The 21964-nt window shown below is 40.6% G+C and overlaps 1 long non-coding RNA gene across 11 annotated transcripts in view; it reads right to left on the bottom strand.

Moving 5' to 3' along the window:
- Nucleotides 1-21964, bottom strand: part of LOC147917102 (uncharacterized) — a 122659-nt gene that overhangs the window by 36675 nt on the left and 64020 nt on the right. For all 11 annotated transcript variants that reach the window (XR_015552272.1, XR_015552267.1, XR_015552273.1 and 8 more), the window contains one exon: nucleotides 18815-18953. This is a non-coding gene — a long non-coding RNA (uncharacterized LOC147917102). The remainder of the gene's footprint in view (nucleotides 1-18814; nucleotides 18954-21964) is intronic.

A 21964-nucleotide genomic window follows, 5' to 3' on the forward strand; every position in this document is an offset into this window, starting at 1 on the left:
CGTGAAGCCAACCTCTCTTCCTGCTTCTAGCTCTGTGCTGGCTCTCCTATTGTCTTTTTCATTAATGCCAGTACTCGTTTCTCCGCCATCCCTGAAATGTGGGATTCCCTAAGCCTACACCATTGACTTTCCTCATTCTACACTTATTTGTGGGAGTCCTTCCCCACCCCCACAATGTCAACTGCTGTCCAACACCAATGGTCTCCTAATATGCATCTCTAGACAAAGCCCCCTAGTGGTCTCCTTGTCTTGAAACTCTTCCCCTCTCCAATTCATCGTGTCACCTGAGCAAACTCTAGTACACAGATTTGGCTACTGCCTTAAAAATGCCAGCAGGTCACTTTGTCTTCAGGTTGAGGTCACCCTCTTTACCAGGTCTTTCAGTCATTTCCAAGCTAGCTCTGGTCATCTTTTTCAAACTCCATCCCCTCTCCCTCTTCAATATTTGTTGGATTAATTTGGTCTATTAAATATTACTCAAATATACTGTGGTCTTTCACACTTTCTTGTCTTTGCCACCACTCTGCCTGCAACACCCTTCTCTATCCCCACTCCTACCCAAGACCACTCTCTTTATCTCACTCCAAATGAAAATAGCTAATAATAGCTGACATTTATTAAGTGCTCACTGTATGTCAGAGTGTGTTGAGTGCTTCACAGGCGTTATCCCATCTAATCCTCAAAACAACTTGATAGATAAGCATGATTAATATTATCCCTTTTATATATAGGAAAACTGAAACTTACAGGATTAAGTAACTTCTTTAAGGTCATATGGCTAGTAAATAAATTTGATCTGACTCCAGAGCCTTGTCTCCCCACCACATATCCCAAAGTCCCGTGCTTGTCCTACATATTTCTGTTTCCATTCATATTATATTCTTCCTTGACTACTCAGTCGTATCCTTATCTTCTGATACCATATTAAGAGCTCCTGGAGGAAAGGAACTAAGTTTCCTTCATCTATTCCCTCTCCCCACCCCTCCAACATGCCTCACAAATACTGGTGGGCAACAAATGATATCTACATCTGAATTTGAAATGAATGCATTATACAGATTGACTAAGGGGTGGAGAAAAACTTCAAGGCAGAAGATCTAATTAGGCTGATGGTGATGGTGACTGCCAAAATTCTGAATGACCCATTTTCCATCGAGTCCCAGAAGAGGGCAAACTTTTACAGCTCATTCTCTGTCTCTAAATCTCGAAACCTCTTGAAACAGGCTTTCTATGCAGAACTGTCCAAATTATAGTGACTTTACTTGATAGAATTTCCTGTTTATAGAAACCTATGTTTTTCAATTTTCAACAAGATGAACACTCAGACTAATGACTTAGCAGCCCTCAGATCCTGAGATGTTAAGGCCAAGTGACCACTCATTGAAAATATTGCAGAGACAGAAATACAGTTCTCACAGATTGCAGTCACAATAACAGTTTCCTATTTTCCCTAGACTATTCCGTGACATCTTAAGTTTACCTTGAGATGGAGAGCCTGTGTCCCGTAAAGTAAATGGTGTAAGAGGGGAGGGGATGGTCAAGTACACAGAAGGGCATAAAACAGGGATGTCACAATGCTCTCATTGCATCCATTTGTCTTTCTCAAATATAGAACCTGTAAGTCTCTCTACACCTCTCCAATATGTAACAGGGTGGTTTTTCTTTAGCTGTTTTCTAATGCTAGTGCTAACACTAGCTTTCCAAAATCCACTGATGCTTGACTTTTGAAATTGGTGAGATTGTAGTTGTATTTTACTTGAAAAGTAAATAGGTTGATTCCTTCAATTGGATGCAAGAAGTAGCCTATTTTGAAAGCACTGGGAGATATTTCTGAAAAGGGAAACAAGGAGCCAAGATGCTCTAACTGCCCATTGGTCTGAGCCCTCACTCAGTCTTCTCGGTGTCTAGTCCTCCATCTTCCCTCTTCCTCACCCTCATCACTCCAACCTAGTGGGAGGACAAAATAACGAAAGACATCATATGTAGGCTTATAGAGTGTCAGAGCTGATGGACAGAATGTGGAAACTACTAGTCCAGACGCTTCACTCTGCTGATGGGGAGAATGAAAATCAGAGGAAACTGACGCTCTAGTCTCCAAAAAAAATGAGAAAGTCCTGCTGGATCTGGCAAGAGCCAATACTGTGCATCTCTTCCAACTCTGCATTCACTGATAGCATGTTGGTAGCTTGAAACTGGTCATGATGGGAGCCTTTACACAGTGGAAACTGGCAAATGCTACAAATCAGGGTGATTTCTCTTCCTAGAGAACCAGTTTACCAGCACACTAGTGTTATATATTTGTAAATATGAAACCAAATGGTCTTTCCATATTCTCATGAGTACTGTCTTCTTTCTTTCACTCTCTTTTTCTTGCCTGATTGTTTGCTTTCATTAATTCACAAAACAAGTAGTTGTTGACCACGTTTTATATACCAGGCACATGCAAAGAGTTATGGATAAAGTGGTAAAGAAAACAACAAAGTCCTGCATCTATTGAACTTAGTATAATGGGAGACATAGGCATTAAGCATATGACAGTTATGGCTATAAATAAAAGGATGGATATGTGCTGTAAGAGCATATACGAGAGGGACATAATCTAGTCTGAGGAAGTGATGATATATTTAAAGGAGGTCTTCTCACCATGTTATTACAAAATGGTCCATGTGATTCCAGAATGTGCTTTGCATCCAGACAGAATTGAGTTTGAATCCCAGCTTTAAATATTCTTGTTGAGTGACCTTGGACAACCTCTCAAAGCTTTGGTTTTCTCTCAAGTAAAATGAGGATAATCTTAGCACCTACTCCCTAGGGATTATGTGAGGATTGAATTGATGTTGTGGAATGTCTAGCCCCAAGCCTGGCATAGTTGATGTTCAATAAATAGTGCCTAAGTCTATGATTCAGATCATTATTATTCTCTTTTCTTCTAGAATGTTCACTCTGTCCATGCCTTATAGGACATCAGCTTTGCCTCAATGTGTAATTTCTCTGAGAATGTGGGGGAGTTGCAGAGACCATCTGGTGATGGTGGACACTAGCCAAATCATCACTAATTGCCTAAGTGCTCTGGCTTTCCTTGGTAATGGGTTTGGCGGGTCTAATTAGTGCAGACCACATGACGTCTTTGAGTTGCTGCTGTCAGGAGCTTGAGCCCAAGCCAGCAGCTCCAGGTTCCTTCTGAGTCTGAAGAGAAGCCTTAGGAGAATCGAGTTTAACAAAGAGCTGGCAGAGATGGGTCCTGTCTGCTCCCACGCCCTCCATGTGGGAGCCTGCTGTGACTAAAAGGAGCACAGGGTTTGAGATTAGAGGGACAGATGGAAAGCAGGAACATTCACTTAGCAGCTTTTAGCGACCTCTGAGGATCACTCATTAAGCAGCTCCAAGCACTTGGCCTGGGTTTTGGTTTGTATAGCTAAGGCCAGGGGCCCCAGCCTAGGGTAGGAAGCATATGCTAGTTCTAGGATTTACCTACCATTTAGCCTCACAGCTGCCTCTCTTTGCATTGCCATATGTGGTCATGCCTCAGTCTCAGTAACAAATGCCAAGATATATGTTTACCCAGCACACTGTCTGGCACACAGCAGGGACTCCACAAATGTTAGCTGAATAAATGAGTGCAGAGAAGTTCTAGGTTGTCCTCCTTCACCCTGGTCTGCTTCCTGATTGTTCCTCATTCCATCCACCTTCCCCTTTGCTCATGCTGATAGTCTGACAAAATACATGAGGAGTGCATGGGAAACACTTAGCACAGAACCTGGCACATGGCAAATGACCAAACAACTTCATTATCCTGTGCGATTTCCCAAAGACAAGCAATAAGACATCATTTCTCTCCTTTCCTCTAGATTTAGCCGTGGATAATGTTTACACACACCTGGAAGACATCAGCCTATCCCCCCACATTATGGCCTTGGCTGAGTTGGAAAGGAAATTCACATCCTCAGCTTTTCTTTTATTGAAGGTCAGAGAGAAAAATGTTAGCATTTGCTGAATCTTAGGTAGTACTGCTGTTAATAGTATACAAGACACTTTCCAATGCGTTTGCCTCACTCTGCCCTCCCTGAGCCCCTTTGAGTAAGGGGGGGATTATGAACTCTGTTTAACATTTGTAATCAATGGAGATCTCAGTCTCAGCAACCTGTTCAAGGTCACAGAGCCCATGTAAGAGATGAGAAAAACGTAGAGAACGTCACTAAATTCTGCAAACTCTTCCTGCCACAACACTCCGTGGTGGCACTTTTCTTCTTCCAGACAAACTCTAAAGTCGCTACTATTTACTTATACCACAGCAGGAGTGAGAGGCACTCACAAATGTTGCTTGATTTCTTATTGTCAAAGTAACCCGGCTGAGGGAAACCACATGAAGCTTTTCCACTGGAACCTGAAAAGGATTTTTAGACTTAGAAGTATGACCAGAGAAGAACAGAAGTCACAAGTAAAGGAACATATGTATATATAATGTGACCTGAAGGTACACCACAGAAATAAATAATCAGGCTTAAATGTGTCCCTGGGCATAGCCTACAAAGTCCTCAAAGAGCTGTGATAAATATCCAATGGTTGTCTAAGCACCCACTGCCTAAATCCCAGCTCGACGGTACACAAACTGGGGACTATAATTTTTACAGCTGGTGAAGGTAGGGGCCAGGTTGCTGTCACATTTTGTGTTCACCAAGACTTACTGAGTTTCCAGAGAGACTGTGTGGAAGGCAATTTTTCCCCTTTTCCAAAGTACTCCATACTCACTTCTACAATACATTTTGGCTTTAAAGAAAAGAGAAGAAAACATTACAGAGCTGTTTCCACAAAGGCCAAGTGTGTAAGAGGGAACGAGGGGGGAAATGCCTTCAGGGTTCTGAGATCAGGCAACACTAATGACATTAAACAAACAATCCATCATTTCTTACCCCTGCTGAGCCGTTGATATTATAACAGGGTTGCCATTGGAGATTTTTATTCTTTGTTTCAGATAAATCCAGAGTTTGGCACTTAAACTCTCCCCTAAGCCATGGCTCAAGTTTAGATCTGGTCTCCAGTAAAAAGCAACCTAGCAAGTAGAATGTAAGAGTTGGGACCAGCGGCTGGGGAGACAGATTGTGTGAATTTGAAACCACCATCTTCTACTGAATTAGCTGTGTAACCTTGGACAACTGAGTTCAACCCCTCTGAGCCTCAGTTTTCCCATCTATCTAATAGGGTTGACAAGAGATTTTCACATATTGAGGTGTATGGGGTAACTATTCGGGTTCAAACTGATTCAGCTTGAACTAAAAAGTCTGACTTATGGCCTATCAAACATACGTTGTACATCTGCTTAACCATTAAAGTAAAGAATACACTCTCTTAAGATAAGAATGCATAGGTCCCCTCCTACGCCCTATTGGTAATGCCCTATTGGGAACACTCAATGCCCTATTGGTTACACCCAGATTAGTCCCTTTCCTGATATCTTGGTCACACTGACCTATTAATTTGCAATTGAATACTTCTTTGAAACTTTGATGAAAATGTATCCCAGGTATGTTTAATGTATATTCTTTGTTCTAAAAAGACATAAGACTGGACTGTAAACCATGCTTCTCCGGAACGCTTTCTAAGGCCTTCCCGGGTTATAATCCTCACTCTGGCTCAAGTAAACTCACCTTATTTCTCTTATCTATAGAATGGTTATTGGTTATTTTGCATTGACAGGGTTATTGGGAGGATTGATATAACACATGGAAAGGGCATCAGTGCAAATCCTCTCAGCCCACCTTTTATTTTAGCCACTGCTGAGGCAAATAGGCCCATGTGGGCTGGGGCCAGCTTTGCAGAACGGTGACCTGAAGCTCACACCCTGTCCCTCTAGCTTCCCAAGCCTCACTGCCACAGTGGTGTGGGACACCTGTGATACCAAACCTCTTAATCTCATGTTCGTGTGCCCAATGAGCAGTAAGCCAAACACTGAGACATCAGTGCTTAGAAGTGGAGAAAGGTTTTACTGGAATTGGCCAAAACGAGAAATTGGGTGCATGAGTTCACTCAAATCTGCCTTAACAAGAGCAGAAAACAGGGAGTTTTATAGAGCTAAAGGGCTTGGCAGGAGGAGCTTCAGAGAAACAAGCTCACAAATCCTCGAGACCCCTGAGTCACCCCTCAAGTTAAACAAGAAAACAGCAAATTGACAAGATTCATATATGTCTGTGTTGGGAACAAGGTTGAGAGGTAATCACGTTCTCATTGAATATCTACAGTAACCCTCGGGTTCCCAGCTTCACCTGCAGGAAAGTGACTGGTACTCACACACGGGGAACCTGGAGTTGTGGGGTCACCCTTGACTGCTTGGAGGATGACAGTGCTGAGGATTTTCTTAAGGCTTTGTAGGGGAAAATGTATGCTTCTCTGGAAAACCAGAGCCTGGATTGTCTAGACCCTGAAGGACACCCCTCCCGGTTATCTGATTCTATGGGAGCTATTTTACAATGCTTTAAATTCTAGACTACTGATAGCAGTGCAAGATAATTCTTGTCTCTAAACAAGAAAATTCTGTATGGTCCAAAAGACTCTCTTTCCCGCTGTGGCAAAAGCAAGTTTTGCCTCCATTTGCACCTTCATTTCTATATTCCTGATCTGTAAATGTATCTGTTCTTTGGATTCTCTTTTGAAGTGGGTAAAATATCTGTCTATTTCTTTCATGGATTATGAGTTGAATATTTAACACGTGTTCCCGTTTATATCTGTATGAGAATCATGACTTTACCTGTTTCCAAAATTACCGTTTATCAGTTCCTTGGAATGTTCCAAGGGATTAAACAGCAGTAGCCCATGTGTGTAACACAAATGTGTATTGGTTTTCCCTCCTCCCCTGTTGCACTTCCCCTTACCCCTCATTCCTGGGTCCTTAACATCACAGTCCCAAGTAAACTACCTGAACACAAGCTTTTGTCTTGGTTTCTGTTTTGAGGGGTAGGGAGTGCGTTAAGGAGATATTAGAACATGGAAGTTATTCCATAAATGTTAGTTATTATTCAGGTAAACTGGTAAAGTAAATTGGAATCTTGAAACTAACAATGTAAGCCGTATATTTAGGATGGCAGAGCAACAAGATAGAAGGAGCCTGGCTCCCCAGCAATCCTGGAACCATTATGTTAGCCCTAGGCTGTGTGTGTTTACATGAAAGGGAAGCAACTGTCTTGGTCTTGTTATGTATGCCACCACCATCTTGAGTGTTCTGTCCCTCAGGACTGAGCCTCAATCTTAATTGATGCATTCTCTCTTTCCCTAAATCAGTTCTTGATACCAAAAGGCTTATGGATCTAAATGAAAGAGACAGAGCTGATGTGAGGAAACCATCCTTGAGTGATTAAGTGCTGGGTACCATAGCCTGACTGACTACAAGCAATACAGAAATCCGCAGTGGGCTAGAATTCTGCAAGAAATTGTTCTGGTTAAGATGTGACTTGAGTGGATTCAAGAGGAGTAGTTAGCATTTAAAGTAACAAAAGGGATGGGGCAGGAAATTCAAGGCAGAGAGCAGCCCGAGGAATAACATGAAGGTGGCAAAGAGTATGGAGTGGGCGGTGGAGGGTTAGGGGGAGAAGATGGCGCTAAATGGAGCAGCAGGGCTTGGGAGAAGGTGTACACAGTTCTCAGAAGGCCCCTTCCCTGCCTGCCCACCACCACCCCATACAACTGCAGGGGAGCCCACAGTATGCCTTGCTTCATTGGACCCCATGACATTTTCAATAGTGCCTGTGAATACTCTTTACTCCTTGCTTCTGTCAACCTCAAATGGAGTTGTCATGTGGGTTCAATGACATGAAATAGGAAAAGGACCTGTCACGATGTCCGTTAACTCCCCCTTTTTCCTCCTTTTCTCTGATGACACTCATCTCCACACAAAGTTCAGTCCTTGGCAATTTGTACCGCAGTTTTAACACCTGATTACTAATGGCGATAATTAAGCCATTTAGCTTGTCTACAGAAACCAACTGGCATATTAAGTCTTCTCTTCCTATATTTTTAAAAAAATAATGATCCTTTCATACCAAACGCTCATTACAGTAACAGTTCCCAAGCCTGGTGTTAATTGTGTCCCTTGTCATACAGTTACAGATCACACTGGCTCGGGATCACACCATGCAATTATTTTTATTCATTAATAGCCAGTATTTAGAAAGAAATGGGTCCCACCCAGTCATTATGGAAGGAGACTCAGTGGGCACATAGTAAGAGCTATGACAGACTGGTCGGAATTTTTAAAATCATGAGAGTTTATATTCCTAACCTAAAAATATTTGTCTATGTTTTTGAGGAAGTTTATTGCAAGGAGTTCAGAAAAAGAGAGGTATAACCTAATAGCCCAAGTCTTTAAAAGAGAAATCCTTATGGACTAAATCTAGAAAGTTCCAGCTAGATGATCAAGAGAACACCATGGTTTTCAAACATCACATTACAGATGAATCACTTGTGTGTGTGTGTGTGTGTGTGTGTGTGTGCATGTGTAAGCTATTGTAAAGTAGCTTCTATAGAATCAGACAACCCAAAGGGGTGTCCTCCAGGGTCTAAACAATCCAAGGTCTAGTTTTACAGAGAAGCACACATTTTTCCCTACAGAACCTTAAGAAAATGCTCAGAACTGTCATCCCCCTATTGGTCAAGGGTGACCCCATAACTCCAGGTTGCGCATGTGTGAGTACCAGTCATTTTCCTGCAGGTGTCCCAAACCACTGTGGCAGTGAGGCCTGGGAAACTAGAGGGACAGGGTGTGAGCTTCAGGTCACCTTTCTGCAAAGCTGGCCCCAGCTCACATGGACCTGTTTGCCTCAGCAGTGGCTAAAATAGAAGGTAGGCTGAGAGGATTTGCATTGGTGTACTTTCCTCACGTTATATCCATTTTCCCAACAACCCTATGAGATAGATGGGAAACCTGAGGCTCAGAGCGGTTGAACTCAGTCGCTCAGGGTCACACAGCTAATTCAAATTTCAAATCACTACCGTCTACCTTCCCAGCCACCATTCTTAATTCTTACATTCAACTTGCTAGAGTTGCTTTTTATTGGAGACCAGATCTAAACTTGAGCCATTGCTTAGGGGAGAGTTTAGGTGCCAAACTCTGGATTTACCTGAAAGAATAAAAATCCCCAATGGCAAACTTGTTATAATATTAATGATTCAAATGGATCAAGAAATTATCGAGTGTTTGTTTAATGTCGTTAGTATTGCCTGATCCCAGAACCCTGCAAGCATCCTCTCACACACACATACATATACACACTAGAAATTTTTTTTTTGTTTTCAAGATGACTTCCTTTAAGGTATCTGGACAATATGGAAAGAAGGAGACAGCTCATGTTTTCAGCATCCCAGGAGACTTTCCTGACCACATGACCCATCTAGAATCATGTATGAAATACAATGATGCTCAAGCCTCAAACCCAAGACAGAAAAGTCAAATCTCTCCCCATGTCCCTGAAAAACCACATCCCCATTTACAGCGTTATGAAAAGAAACAGGTAGAACATGTCTAGAAACTCTACTTTTCCACAACTTTGCTTTGGTTTCTCTTTTGAAGAGTTATTGGGCTTTAGATTTGTTTTTCCGTTAATCTTTTATGAAATTCCTATTTAAGAGGGACATACTAACACGTGTTTATGACAACCAATGAAATAATACAAACATACGTAAGGAAAAACTGTAGCCATCAACTCTACCTTCTCTCTTTTTTTTCATTTTTTACCTCCCACACTAATAAATACCAACAGCCTGGCTAGTATCTCTCCTTTTCCTGTGTGTAACACAAACATAAGCGCACACGCACGCACACACGGATTTTTGTCTTTGATTGTTTTTAATGCATCTTACTATTTGCATTTAGCTGCAACTTTCTTTTTTAAGAAAATAATGCATTGTGGACACTCCTCCAAATAGTTAGAGGGTAAGTTCCTAATATTTAGCATCAACATAATAATTTGTGATGTGACTATATGGAAATCCAATAGCTAATCCCTCCCACACTTCTATTCTTGGAGTGCTTTTCCCTCCATGGATTGTCTTCCATCTTCGTGGCTCTTGGCGTAACAGGTAGAGCCATCAACTTCTTCTGAATGAGGGCACACCTGGAGGTTTCAGAGCAAAGATGCTGCTCAGGGTCACCTAACTCTGGATTTTCAACTTCAATTGCTAAAGCAAACATCAAAATTTGAGTAGAGTAGTGAAGAGGACAAACAAGGCTCCTAGTCTCAAGAAACTCTAATGTTGCCTAAATCCCACAGGAAGGGGAAAGCCTCAAGATAAAAGAGAATTCAGAATCTATCCGAAAACACAAGTCAAATCCACTAGACAGCTTTGGGGCTGTCAGTCATAATTCCCCCTTGGCCCAGCATCCATAATCAAGTTTGAGCACCTTTTAAGTCTTCCTACAGACCATAGAAAGAATGGTTTAAAATTGATAAACGGTGAAAAGAAAGAGCATTTCTGAGTTTCTATTTTGCTTCTGCTTTCTCCATCAGGCAAGAATGATTGGAAGAGAATAACTTAAGAGAGTAGATATGAATAGATACTGATCTATCAATTTTTACCTCTATATTATTGATCTATCATATACCAATAGATATTGATATGAAAGAAGAGAAACTCAAGCTGAGTCAGGAGTCTTTAAAACACTTTTGTGGGGGCCGGCCCCTTGGCTTAGCGGTTAAGTGAGCGAGCTCCACTACTGGCCCAGGTTCGGATCCTGGGCGCGCAATGACGCGCTGCTTGTCTGGCCATGCTGAGGCCGCGTCCCACATACAGCAACTAGAAGGATGTGCAACTGTGACATACAACTATCTATTGGGGCTTCGGGGAGAAAAATGGAAAAAAAAGAAGGAGGATTGGCAATAGATGTTAGCACAGGACCAGTCTTCCTCAGCAAAAAGAGGAGGATTGGCATGGATGTTAGCTCAGGGCTGATCTTCCTCACAAAACAAAACAAAACAGAACAAAAAACATTGTAAAACACTTTTGTGTTAGGTCTCTGATAAATAGCATTCAAGGACATCAAGAGAATTCACAGATCAAATATATGAATGACTATGAGGCATCTCTGAGAAATGCTGGAGAAAGGATGCCTCATTCAGTCATTCGTTTGACACATTTATTGAGCATCTACTATTTGCCATATACCTATGATAAAAAGGTGAACAAAAAGACAAGAACCATGTCCTCAAGGATATTACTTTCTAATGAAGGCTTAAGCAATAAACGAGGATATAAAATAATTTGAGATTATAAATTCTGTGAAGGAAATAAGGTCATACGTCCTATTAAACTCTGTGGGAAATATACCACTCAGATCTGGCTGCACACCCTCAGTTGAAGCCTGACAAACTGGAATATATCTAAGGAGACAGATTTTTGATGATAAAGACTCTGGGAGCATTGACATTCAAGAAACCATAGGAAGAAATGATGATGAGTGGAATAGAAGATTCATAGGAAATGTGACCCTTGTCTTTAAATATTTCAACAACTGTCATATGGAAAAGAGATTTTATATATATATGATTTCCAGATAGGTGGACAAGCCTTGTAATGAGGAAAATGTCAGGTCAGTAGATGAGACAACGCTCTGACAATTAGAACCGTCTACAAATGGACCTCTTTGTTTGGGGAGACTGTGAGCACTCTATCGTTGGAGGAAATAAAACTGAAGTAACAAGACCATCCACCTGGAATGTTGTGGAGATGTGTATGTAAACAACAAAATCAAAACCGTGCCTTTTCCCTTTACTTCCTTCCCCCTCAGCCGGAGTCTAGGAGACAGAAACTTCGTTCAAGAACTTACAGTCAAGCCCCTGAAGGGGTGATGTCACCTTAAGCTGGGTTTAGAGAAGTCTGAAATGACTAAACTTCTCTGCATAAGAAAGGGAAAAGAATTTGTTTTTGGTTCTGATTGGGAAAGGATCTATAGATGAGGAAAAGAGAGGAAATAAAACTAAAAAAGCAAAGAGGGCAAGAGAAGGACTGTTTTGGAACCTGAGTTGAAGAAATGGTCCATGGACTGTTTGAAGAAGAGGTAGGTCTAACATTTAATATTATAATATGTTAGTGGAGCTGATTTCTGGAACTGCTCTTTGTGTGTGTGTGTGTGTGTGTGTGTGTGTATGTGCAGGCTCACACAAGTGTTTTGTATGTATGCGTGTGTGTGTGTATCTGTGTTTAAATTAGGAAACAAGACTGAATCCCATATCTCAGTTGATGTGGTAAAACAGGATACCAAAAGTTTCATTTATTTATTTATTTAACAAATATGACTGAGACAGCTATACTGCTCCATGAGACTCAGGTCTGCAGGTTTTAGAGCTCATATTTATTAAATGGATAATAAATAATACCATACTTTAGCAAATCTGATGTTTACCGTAAGATGCACCATTATTTCATGTAACACTAAAAGAAGAAAAAGTGTTGCCAATTAAACTACAACTTTCATTATAAGATAGATCCCACTTTCAGAGATGTTAAAATGTGAAAAATGTGCATCTTAGAATCCATGAAATATAATAGTCCTATTTCTTCTGTGTCATGCTTGGAACACATATGAGGTACAGATGTCACATTTTAGGAGGGAACTGACAGATAGGAAGTGTTCCAGAGAACACTGATAGTTGAACAGAATCAAAAACAAAGAAAAGTAGAACAAAAGAAAACCAAAAAAAATACAGTTAAAGCAAGAATTTGGAGGTGGAGATGCCCATGAGAATGTAAATCCCTAGATATTCTTGGAAATCTTCTCAAAGGCCTGGCTGGGACTTTCTCTAGTCTGTAGAGTAGGGGTTTCAGCCAAGAGTCAGAATGACTTCAGTCAATACTGGGAACAGATATTTCAAAAAAGTATCACACGGAATTTTGTTTTGCAGAATATTTAAAAAGATAAATATTCATTTGTCAAAAAAGTTTGGAAAATACTGAATTACAACAAAATTGAGACAGGATTATTTATTGCAGGATTTTTCAGAACATTGAATATGCAAAGATATATTGTGACCAATATAGAAAGGAGCAGTTTTCCCAAAGTTTTTTGACCTCCCATGGTCATAAACTAAATATTAACATATTTTGGAGCCTTTGTTCTGGGGAATACCAAATTGGTAAACATGACCTAAAGTATAACTAAGTAGCTTTGTGAAAACGGTGTCTTACCCAGACACCTAATTTGTAAATTAGTTTAAAGTAGAGCTGCTCTGACTTGAGGAGAGGGGAAGGCTTATAGAGAGAGAGAGGCAGTGGTTTGGAGGTTTGCTCTTGAGTCTTCTCTAGGCAGAGGGTTAAATTCTACAAATGAAAGTTTGGAATAAGGCAGCTTCCTTACCATGGTGTGCTGAAGTTGCTTCTTGTTGATTCTCAAGAGCCAGTTCTACTCCTATCTTTCCAACACCATGTCAGTGACATCAATTAGTAGCTTGAAATCAGCCATTGTGGGTGTATTTACACCACAGAAACTGGCAAACACCACAAATCAAAGTTTTTTTTTTTCCCAGAGAGCCAGTTTTCCAGCACAACACTGCTTGAAATTATGAGTCCAATCTAGCATAAATCTTGAGATGAGAGAGGAGTGCAGACGTTGGGGGAACCACTATAGCTGGGACTGTTTTTAGAGGGATTCTTCCCATTCTTCTTCTTCCAGAATGCTTCTTTATCCTGATTTTGGCCCATTCAGGTATGAAGAGCTTCCCTTATTTGCTTTTGCTGCCAGATTTTCTTCTTACTTTCAACTTCTATTGCATCTGGAGTAGAGGTTCCCAGACCCCGGGCTGGCAAGTCTTCAGAGGTTTTGGGCTTACAGGAAGAGGTACCGAATTCACACACACATAAATATTTCCTCAACGAAAAATTTTGAAAAGTATAAATAAGATCGCGTGTGTATGAGGGAAGTATATGAGATAAAGAGAGAAAGACTATCACATTCAAAACAGCTGGAAACCATGACTTAGGGCTTTACTGCAACTATATCCTATCTTGTATGATTCAGTGTGCCATTTGGATTGTCTTGTGGACTCCATCTTAGTCAGCTCTGGCTGCTACCAAATACTGCAGACTGGGTGGCTTAAATAACAGACATTTATTTCTCACATTTCTGGAGGCTGGGAAGTTCAAGATCAAGTTTCCAGCAGGGTTTGGTTTCTGGTGAGGGCTCAATTCCTAGCTCAAAGGTTGCTGCCTTCCTTTCGTGCCCTCACACGGCCCTACCTCTATGGCACACACACTGAGATGGGGAGATCTCTCTCTCTTCCTTATAAAGCCACCAGTCCTTTTGGATTAGGGCCCCAGCCCTATGACCTCATTGAACCTTAATTATCTCCTAAAGAATCTATCTCCAAAATCAGTCCCATTGAGAGTTAGGGCTTCAACATATGAATTTGTGGCAGAGGGGCAACACAATTCAGTCCATAGTGGACTTCCAGGTCATCGAGGAGAAAAAGCATAGCTTAGCTATCTTTGTATTTCTACAAATCCCCTATTATAGGATTGAATACGTTCCAGGTGGTTAAATACCTGGTCATCGATTGAGAAAGGACTTCCCTCCCCCAGTTTCTACTCTCCCTGCTTACTGCTCTTTTCTAGGATAAGATAGACTTTGAGAGTAAGAGGATTGAAGAAACAGAAGCCCAGAGAAGGGAAGTGATTTGACCTAGAAAAGTGTCTGGCACAGAGCAGAAACTGAATACATATTGTTAACTGAGGGACTGAATGTCCCAGGTCACACAGTGAGTAGTGACAGCAGTTTGTAAGGGCAGTAGTTATGTCTTATTTATTGCTTTTTCTGTATAATTCTTAACTCACTACCAGACCCAGGTGCTCAATATATTCTAATCAATTAGTTATTTGGGACAGTGAGGAAGTCCCCTCTTTGGTACAGTTAGGTCATCTATAAAATGGGGGTAACAATGCCCGGAAGGCAGGAGACTGTATTAAGTGATCTTTCGTGGTCCTGTTTAGCTTGGAGTTCCCTAACTTTCATTGTTAACAGAAGTGAAGATGATGCAGTATAGAGAGGAAGTTCAAGGGGAAGACAAGTTCCATTCCTTTTCCTGAATATCTCAAAACTGTCCTGTTCCAGGCCTTTATACCCCACCCTTGTTGGCTGCACATTCAGAAGCTATTTATGTGGTTATAAACTGACCAAAAAATGGTACAACTTAAGGTTAGGATGCTTTTATGTGACACTGGAAATAAAAGACGGAAATCAAAGTATATGTCTCCTTGGCTCTGTGCAGCTCAGATGATAAGGTTCTCAGCTATGATCTCATGCAGGGTCGCTACAGCTGTGCATCAATCCACCCAGATGGAAAAACTAAGTGTCCTTAAACCACTGCAGTCTTTTAGCATGGCTCAGCTGGGAGGAGGAGAATTAAAATTGTGCTCACTGCTTACACAATATTGTGACACTCAGCAAACCAGCCTGACCCAATTTGTAATCTCCATAACCATTCATCTACGATCACAGAGGAAATATCTTTTTCTCTCTCTCTACCTTTTCTCCCAAGAGCAAAACCTTTGGATCTCATTTGTCTTAAAACTTACTGATTGCCTCCTGGGGTGGTTAAGAGTATCAAACCCAATACAGCCCAACAAGCGTTGTTCGGAAGAGGGTGCCATTTTCCTTTCATTCCACACTTTGGGAGTCTTGGCCAATTGAGAATCAAGAAAGTCTGTCAACTTTATTTAATTAAAATGAAAAGAAAGAAAACCCACTTTAACATTTCTAATCAACAGGAGTCTAATGAGTCATGTTGGTTCCTGGAGTGGAGACACAGTAGGGCATTTTTGGAGCTACTTTGCTTCATTAATATTCAAAGGATGTAGATCACCCAGCATTTTCTAGGAGACTCAAGAGCCAAAAACGTCAGAGGGAAAGTTTTATTTTGCATGTGATGTTGAACAGATGTTACACATCAAACCAACTGTAGCATCTAATATAAAATGTTGTCAGTTAAAATGATTATCTTATTTCCTACTTCAGTCCCACTTTCAAAATGAATCTATAACTCTCACCTCTAGGGTTTCTCCTCTTCTCTAATTTAAAGACTTGACACTGATGCTATTAAGACTGCTATGACTGGCTCTGGACTGGTGGAAATAATTTAGGCTTTGGAGCCCATCAGCCGGGGTTCAAAGTCAGAGCTGTTACCTTCTAGGTGATATTTAAAAAAAACAATTTAGTTAACTTGTCTTTTGTTCAGTATTTAACAGATATTTATTGAGCACCTCTGTGCCAGATGCTATGTTAGGCAGTCGAGAAATGGGAGAATCAAGGCATTCTGAAACCTCAGTTTTCTTATCTATAAACCGGAGGTCATAAGTTCTTTTTCACAGGGTTGTGGTGCTGATAAAATGAGAGAGGATACAGAAGACACAAGGGACATAGTGGACATTCAATAAATGGTGGTTTTATCTCCCCCAGTCCAGGATAATCTATATGGCTATAACTACACTCAGGCATTTAATTGCAAAGTTGTGATTTTTGGCACGTAATTGCAAGGTTGAAATGTGGGGTTTAAAAGGCCAATCTGTGGAGTACAGTTAAACAGGAACTCTGTGAGAATGTAGCCCAGAGCTTACTGTCATTTATAATGCGATCTAACAAACAAATTATGTCAAGTGCTATGAATCCACATTAATTCTTTAAGCAACTAGTCATTAGCACAGGGTCTTATGTATAGTATGCATTCAGCAAATGGGTTTATGAATAATAAGAGTAAATCAACTAGGGAAAGGGTGAACTGTGTCTTTATCCAATAATAATAACAGTACTCTACACAATTTACAAAGCCCTTTCACCTTCATTCATTTCATTCCTGCATGTATATGCATATATGTGTGTCTATACACACACACATGCATAGATTACTATGTACAGACATAGTTCTACATACTGGAAATATTTAGTAAATAAGACTATGCCCCTGCCCCCATGGAGCTTATGTCTAGTGGGAAAGACAGATGGTAAGCAAAAGAAATAAAATGTCAGATAGTGGATGATAAGGAAGAAAATGAAAGTCTTCAGTTACCTCACACGTTGTCATCCCAGAGTCTTTTTGAAGAAACTGAAAGAATATGAAGAAAACTAAAATAATATGATAGAAGAGAGATGTGCATGACATTTTTTGATGAGATGATCAAGGAAGAACTCTCTGAGAAGGTGTGGTTTGAGTAGAGGCTTGATAGCTAGTATGTAAGGGTGACCCCAACAATTCCTTCCGTCCTTGTTCACTTGTTCACACATGTCACTCCTTGCATTAAGAGGTGGAGATATTTCCCATGCCTTTGTATCTGGGATGGCCATGTGAGAGCTTTGATCAATAAAATATGGTGAGGTGACACTCTAGGACTTCAAATCCGGGCCTCAAGAGGACTTCCATCTTTTGCTTCCTTCTGCTTTGAGCACTGGGATCACTCTCTCTCAGAACCCAGTTGCCATGTCACATAGAGAGGCCACACGAGGAATTCAGTTAATCTGGTCAGCAGACCAACAGAGCTTGCAGCTGACAGTAGCATCAACTGCCAGCCATGTGAGGGAGCCATCTAGGATGTTCTACACCAACAGAGCCAGCCCCCAGATGACCCTAATCAACACAGTAGGGAGTAGAAGAAACGTCCAGTCAACCCACAGAATCATGGAAGATAATAATGTGGTATTGTCTTAATTTATGAAGTTGTGAGGGTTATTTGTTATACAACAATAGATAACCAAAATAGCTGAGAAGCCATTGGATATGATCTCCATTACAATATTTAATTAGTTTTCATACTATCCCTAAAAGGTAGGCTTCGTTATGGTTACTATTTTACAGATAAAGAAAAAGAAGTTAAAAATGACTTGTCAAAAGTCACACAGCAACTAAGAGACAGAACCTGGCCTCAAATTTGGGCTTTCTGCAGAGTTCTTTCCCTTTGGGTATAGCCAAGCATTGATCCAACCAAACAGATCCACCTAAATTTCATGGACATAAGGGATAATTCCAGATGCTCCATTAATCACATTGCTATATACCTGGGCCATGCCTATTAAAGTATCTAAAATTTAAATTTAAAGCCAGAATTCTTCTACCATCTGCATCAGACTATTTAATATCCAGACTAAAAACACTCTGGGGATGTGAAAGTGTGAGATAACTAAAGACTTAATGTCTACCAAATGCTTTGGAGTTGAGAAAGAAAAATGAACAAATTCATGAATTAGCTTCTGCTTATTCTGAAATTCAAAAGACTCACTATTAGTCATCTAGGTTTGGGACTTCCATCTTGATCAGACACATTCTTGTTGGAAACTGTGAGTGAAGTTATCTGATGCAAGACTTGTGAAAATCAAAAGGTGTGAAGAGTAACTACATTTAGATTGTTAGGTTAAGAAATCAACATTCAATTTGTCTGCTGAGTGGGTAAACTGAAAATAAATGCATGAGTGTGTTTTCCTTCTTTCCAGTGCAGGAGAAAACATAAAGAGATGTAAATACAGTTTCAACCACATGTACTGTGCTAAGGGCCTCTGAAGTAGTACGTGTACTTCTCAGCACAGCATCTAGGTTCACAGGAAGTTTATGTTATATGGTAAATTGCCTAGTGCGTAGTAGGCTTCAATCAATGTTCATTTGTTGAAAATATCCCTCTTCCAAGACTCAGTTTCTTCATATGTAGAATGAGGATGTGGTCAAAGAAAGCAAGCATGTGCCTTTACTACCTTCAACTGCAGTGGACATTTTTCATCATGACATTCTCCCACTGATCCCAGACTCTACCTGAGATCCCCTTTCAAAACAGTATCTTGGATGTTCTACTAGTTACTCACAGTTAGCCCTTGAAAAGGAACCATTTATCATTTGGTAGGTAAGTATATGCTGCCCTTCATGCTCTGAAGTTTATGATTCCATCGTCCCAAGTCCATGGAAATTTTTTAAATAATCCAGATTCCTCTTAAAGTGTTGTCACTGTAACGAAAAGAAAATGATTTTAACATCAGCAACTGCACCAAACTACCCACCATGGACTGAGCTGGGTGATTAATTACTTAAGCATTAATTATCACTTCATTCTTCACTGCAGTGTTTATAGCATCTTCATATATTTAGCATTCAGAAAGCACTTTAGCTCTTTTGAATGACAAGGTGAGCAGAAGTGTCTCTCTATTAAAATTGTCTCTATAATTTGTGAGTCATAACAAGTCATGTTTTTATCTAGACTTGAGTCATCAAACTAGAAACTTAAGATGTAAGAGTTGGTGCCAATAGATATCAAGGTTTGGGGGGAGGAAATACTAGCAAATAAAAGCAGAGTCACACAGCCTTCAAAACAGTACGGACTGTGTGCAAAACATTGTTCTAGACCTTTAGGGAACTCAGATCAGAGTATGACAGTGTCTATTCTCAAGGAACCCTTTGTCTAGATGGGGAGATGTCACAGAGTTCTAACAAGGTAAATACAAGTACCAGGACTCATTGTGATAAATGTCAGACATGTAACAGGATATGCTCCAAAGATTCGGAAGAGAGAAAGGTCGATGTGGGCTGGGGCTTGGACAAGATCTTAAAGACAACTCTCTGGAGGATTCAGGGCCCATTTCTATAACCTGTAGCATCTAGCTAAGCACCTCATATGTGGTTGATTATTAAAGAAACATTTGGAGAACTCAACAGACAGAGGTGCACTTAGTCAAGTAAAGAAGAAGACATCAAAGTTGGGTGGACAGCAAAAGCAAAGCAGGGGTGTCCTGGTGGGCTCTGGAACACAGAGCCAGCCTGGAGCAGGGGGTCCAAGAGCCGAGAAGAAAGTGATTCTCTTTCCACACTCTCTCCTTGAGCAAACTCACTCCCACCTATGGCTCAATCATGCCTTCTATGCGAAAGGCTCCCATTTGTCACTTAAATCCCACTCCAACAAACTTTTACACTCTCCTCCAACACAGCCACTGGACATCTCCCTTGGAATATCTCACTGGGTTCTCAAAGTAAAAGTTCTAAAGCTCTTCTTCTAAACTCCCTCTTGATTTTCCTTTTTCTGATATTGCGAGCACCTTCACACCAGACTGGAAACTGTATTGGCATTTTTAATCCCCTCCTCCTCTTAGATATTCCTGTTGATTCTCCGTCAGTTCCTCCATTCATGGATGCCCACACCGTATTCTCACTGACAGTCTTTAATGACACCCAAGGTTCTCAACTCCCTGCATCTCCTTTGATCACTTATATTTTATTTCCTATCTCCAGCTTGGACCCACTGCAATCCCTTCTATCATATTAACCTCCCAAGAGAACAACTGAGGTCATGCCATCTTTCACGCATTACCACTACACTGAGTAAGCGCCTACTATGTGTCGGCACTGAGTTTTCTGATCAGCACTCGCCCACACACATCCACACACAACCAGAAGTTATCTTTCCCTCTCCTTCCTTGGATCATATTTATCTGATCTCTCCTTTTAAACTTGTGAGCTACTTGGAACCATGGTCATGTTCGTCATACTATCCCTTGCAGCACCATTCACACAGCCTTGCATACAGCTGGCACTCAATGTAGGTGAAAAAAACAAAATTAATGCAGGATGTTGGGACTATATGCCTAGAGAATCCTAAATGCCAGGCTAAGGGATTTGGTCTTTGTCCTACAGGAATTTAGGAGCCCTTAAAGGCCTTGGATTTACTAAGTGACATCTGCAAGCTTATGAATTAAAAAGATTGTTCTGGCACCAACAGATAGAATGATCTGGGGGAAGAATCATCTGAGTAGAAAGAGCCTTGATTTTCTGAGGAAATGCGATGCTTTAAATGAATGGAAAATTGGCTAAGAGAAAATAATAAGTACAAACATCAAAATGAAAATAGAGAGAAAAATAAGTCTACCATATCATACGGAGTGTTTCCATAATTCTAAAGGATCATATGAAGATTTCATTACAGTATTTTTCAGTTATCTGTGGTAATGAGGCAGAGTGGATAATGTTAATATAAACACATCTTAAATCTTTTCTGGGATAAAGAATAGTAAAATTAAATAAACTGTACAACTATACAATAAATAAAATAAACCTTTATTATGTCAGGAGCTCTTTCTCTCTCTCGTACACACACACACACACACACACACACACACACACACACAGACATCTAAGGCTAGAAAAAATAAATTTAAAAAGTAGTTTACCTTCATTTATTGTCACTGACCATCAGGTGACAGAAGTATGTGTGAATATGGAAAGGGTTACAGAAAATTCCAATAAAAGAGAGGTAAATCAAGATCTATAGATGTGCCGCGGAATGTACTACAAGACTCCAGGTCAGACAGAAAGTTATGCCATCCTCATATTCACATGACATGTATGCTGGGCCAAAAGCTTCTCTGACTGATTCATCACCTTGGCCAGGAAACTTGGGCCTATTCTCTAGGAAGATAGGTGGGTGTAAGAGTGAATAAAGATTCTCTCAGATGCCCTGACATGAGAGATGAGAGGAAAGATATGCTGACTATCCCGGTTTGGAAATGCACTCTCTTTTATCGCAAAACCAAGTTTATCAAGATTTAGGGCTGCACATTTCCACGCAACTGCTTTTTAAACCACCAGATTTCTTTTTATTCAGCAATCATTTACTGCTTGCTATATTTAAGGGGATCCAATGGTGAACCAGACAGACTTGATCCCTGTCCTCATGAGGTTACAGCCTAGCCAAGAGAGTTGACATTCAGAAATTAAGTACCATAAAGCGCAATGAGCGTGGTAATTGGGGAAGTACAGGACCTTATGAGGTAGCTAGAGGGCTTGAGGGAGGGTATCCAAAACTAGTCTAGCGCATCAGAAAATACCTTCTAGAGGAAGTGATGCTTAAGATGAGACCAGAGGAAGGGTAAAGAGGAGGTAGCAAGTGAAGTGGTGAGGGAACTTCTAGCAGAGGAAATGCTGTATGCAAAGGCCAGAGATTCGAGGAACTATAACAAGTTCAGCATAGC

Source organism: Ceratotherium simum, chromosome 5, assembly GCF_057802395.1.
Source record: "Ceratotherium simum simum isolate JZ-2026a chromosome 5, ASM5780239v1, whole genome shotgun sequence".
Taxonomy (NCBI): Eukaryota; Metazoa; Chordata; class Mammalia; order Perissodactyla; family Rhinocerotidae; genus Ceratotherium; species Ceratotherium simum.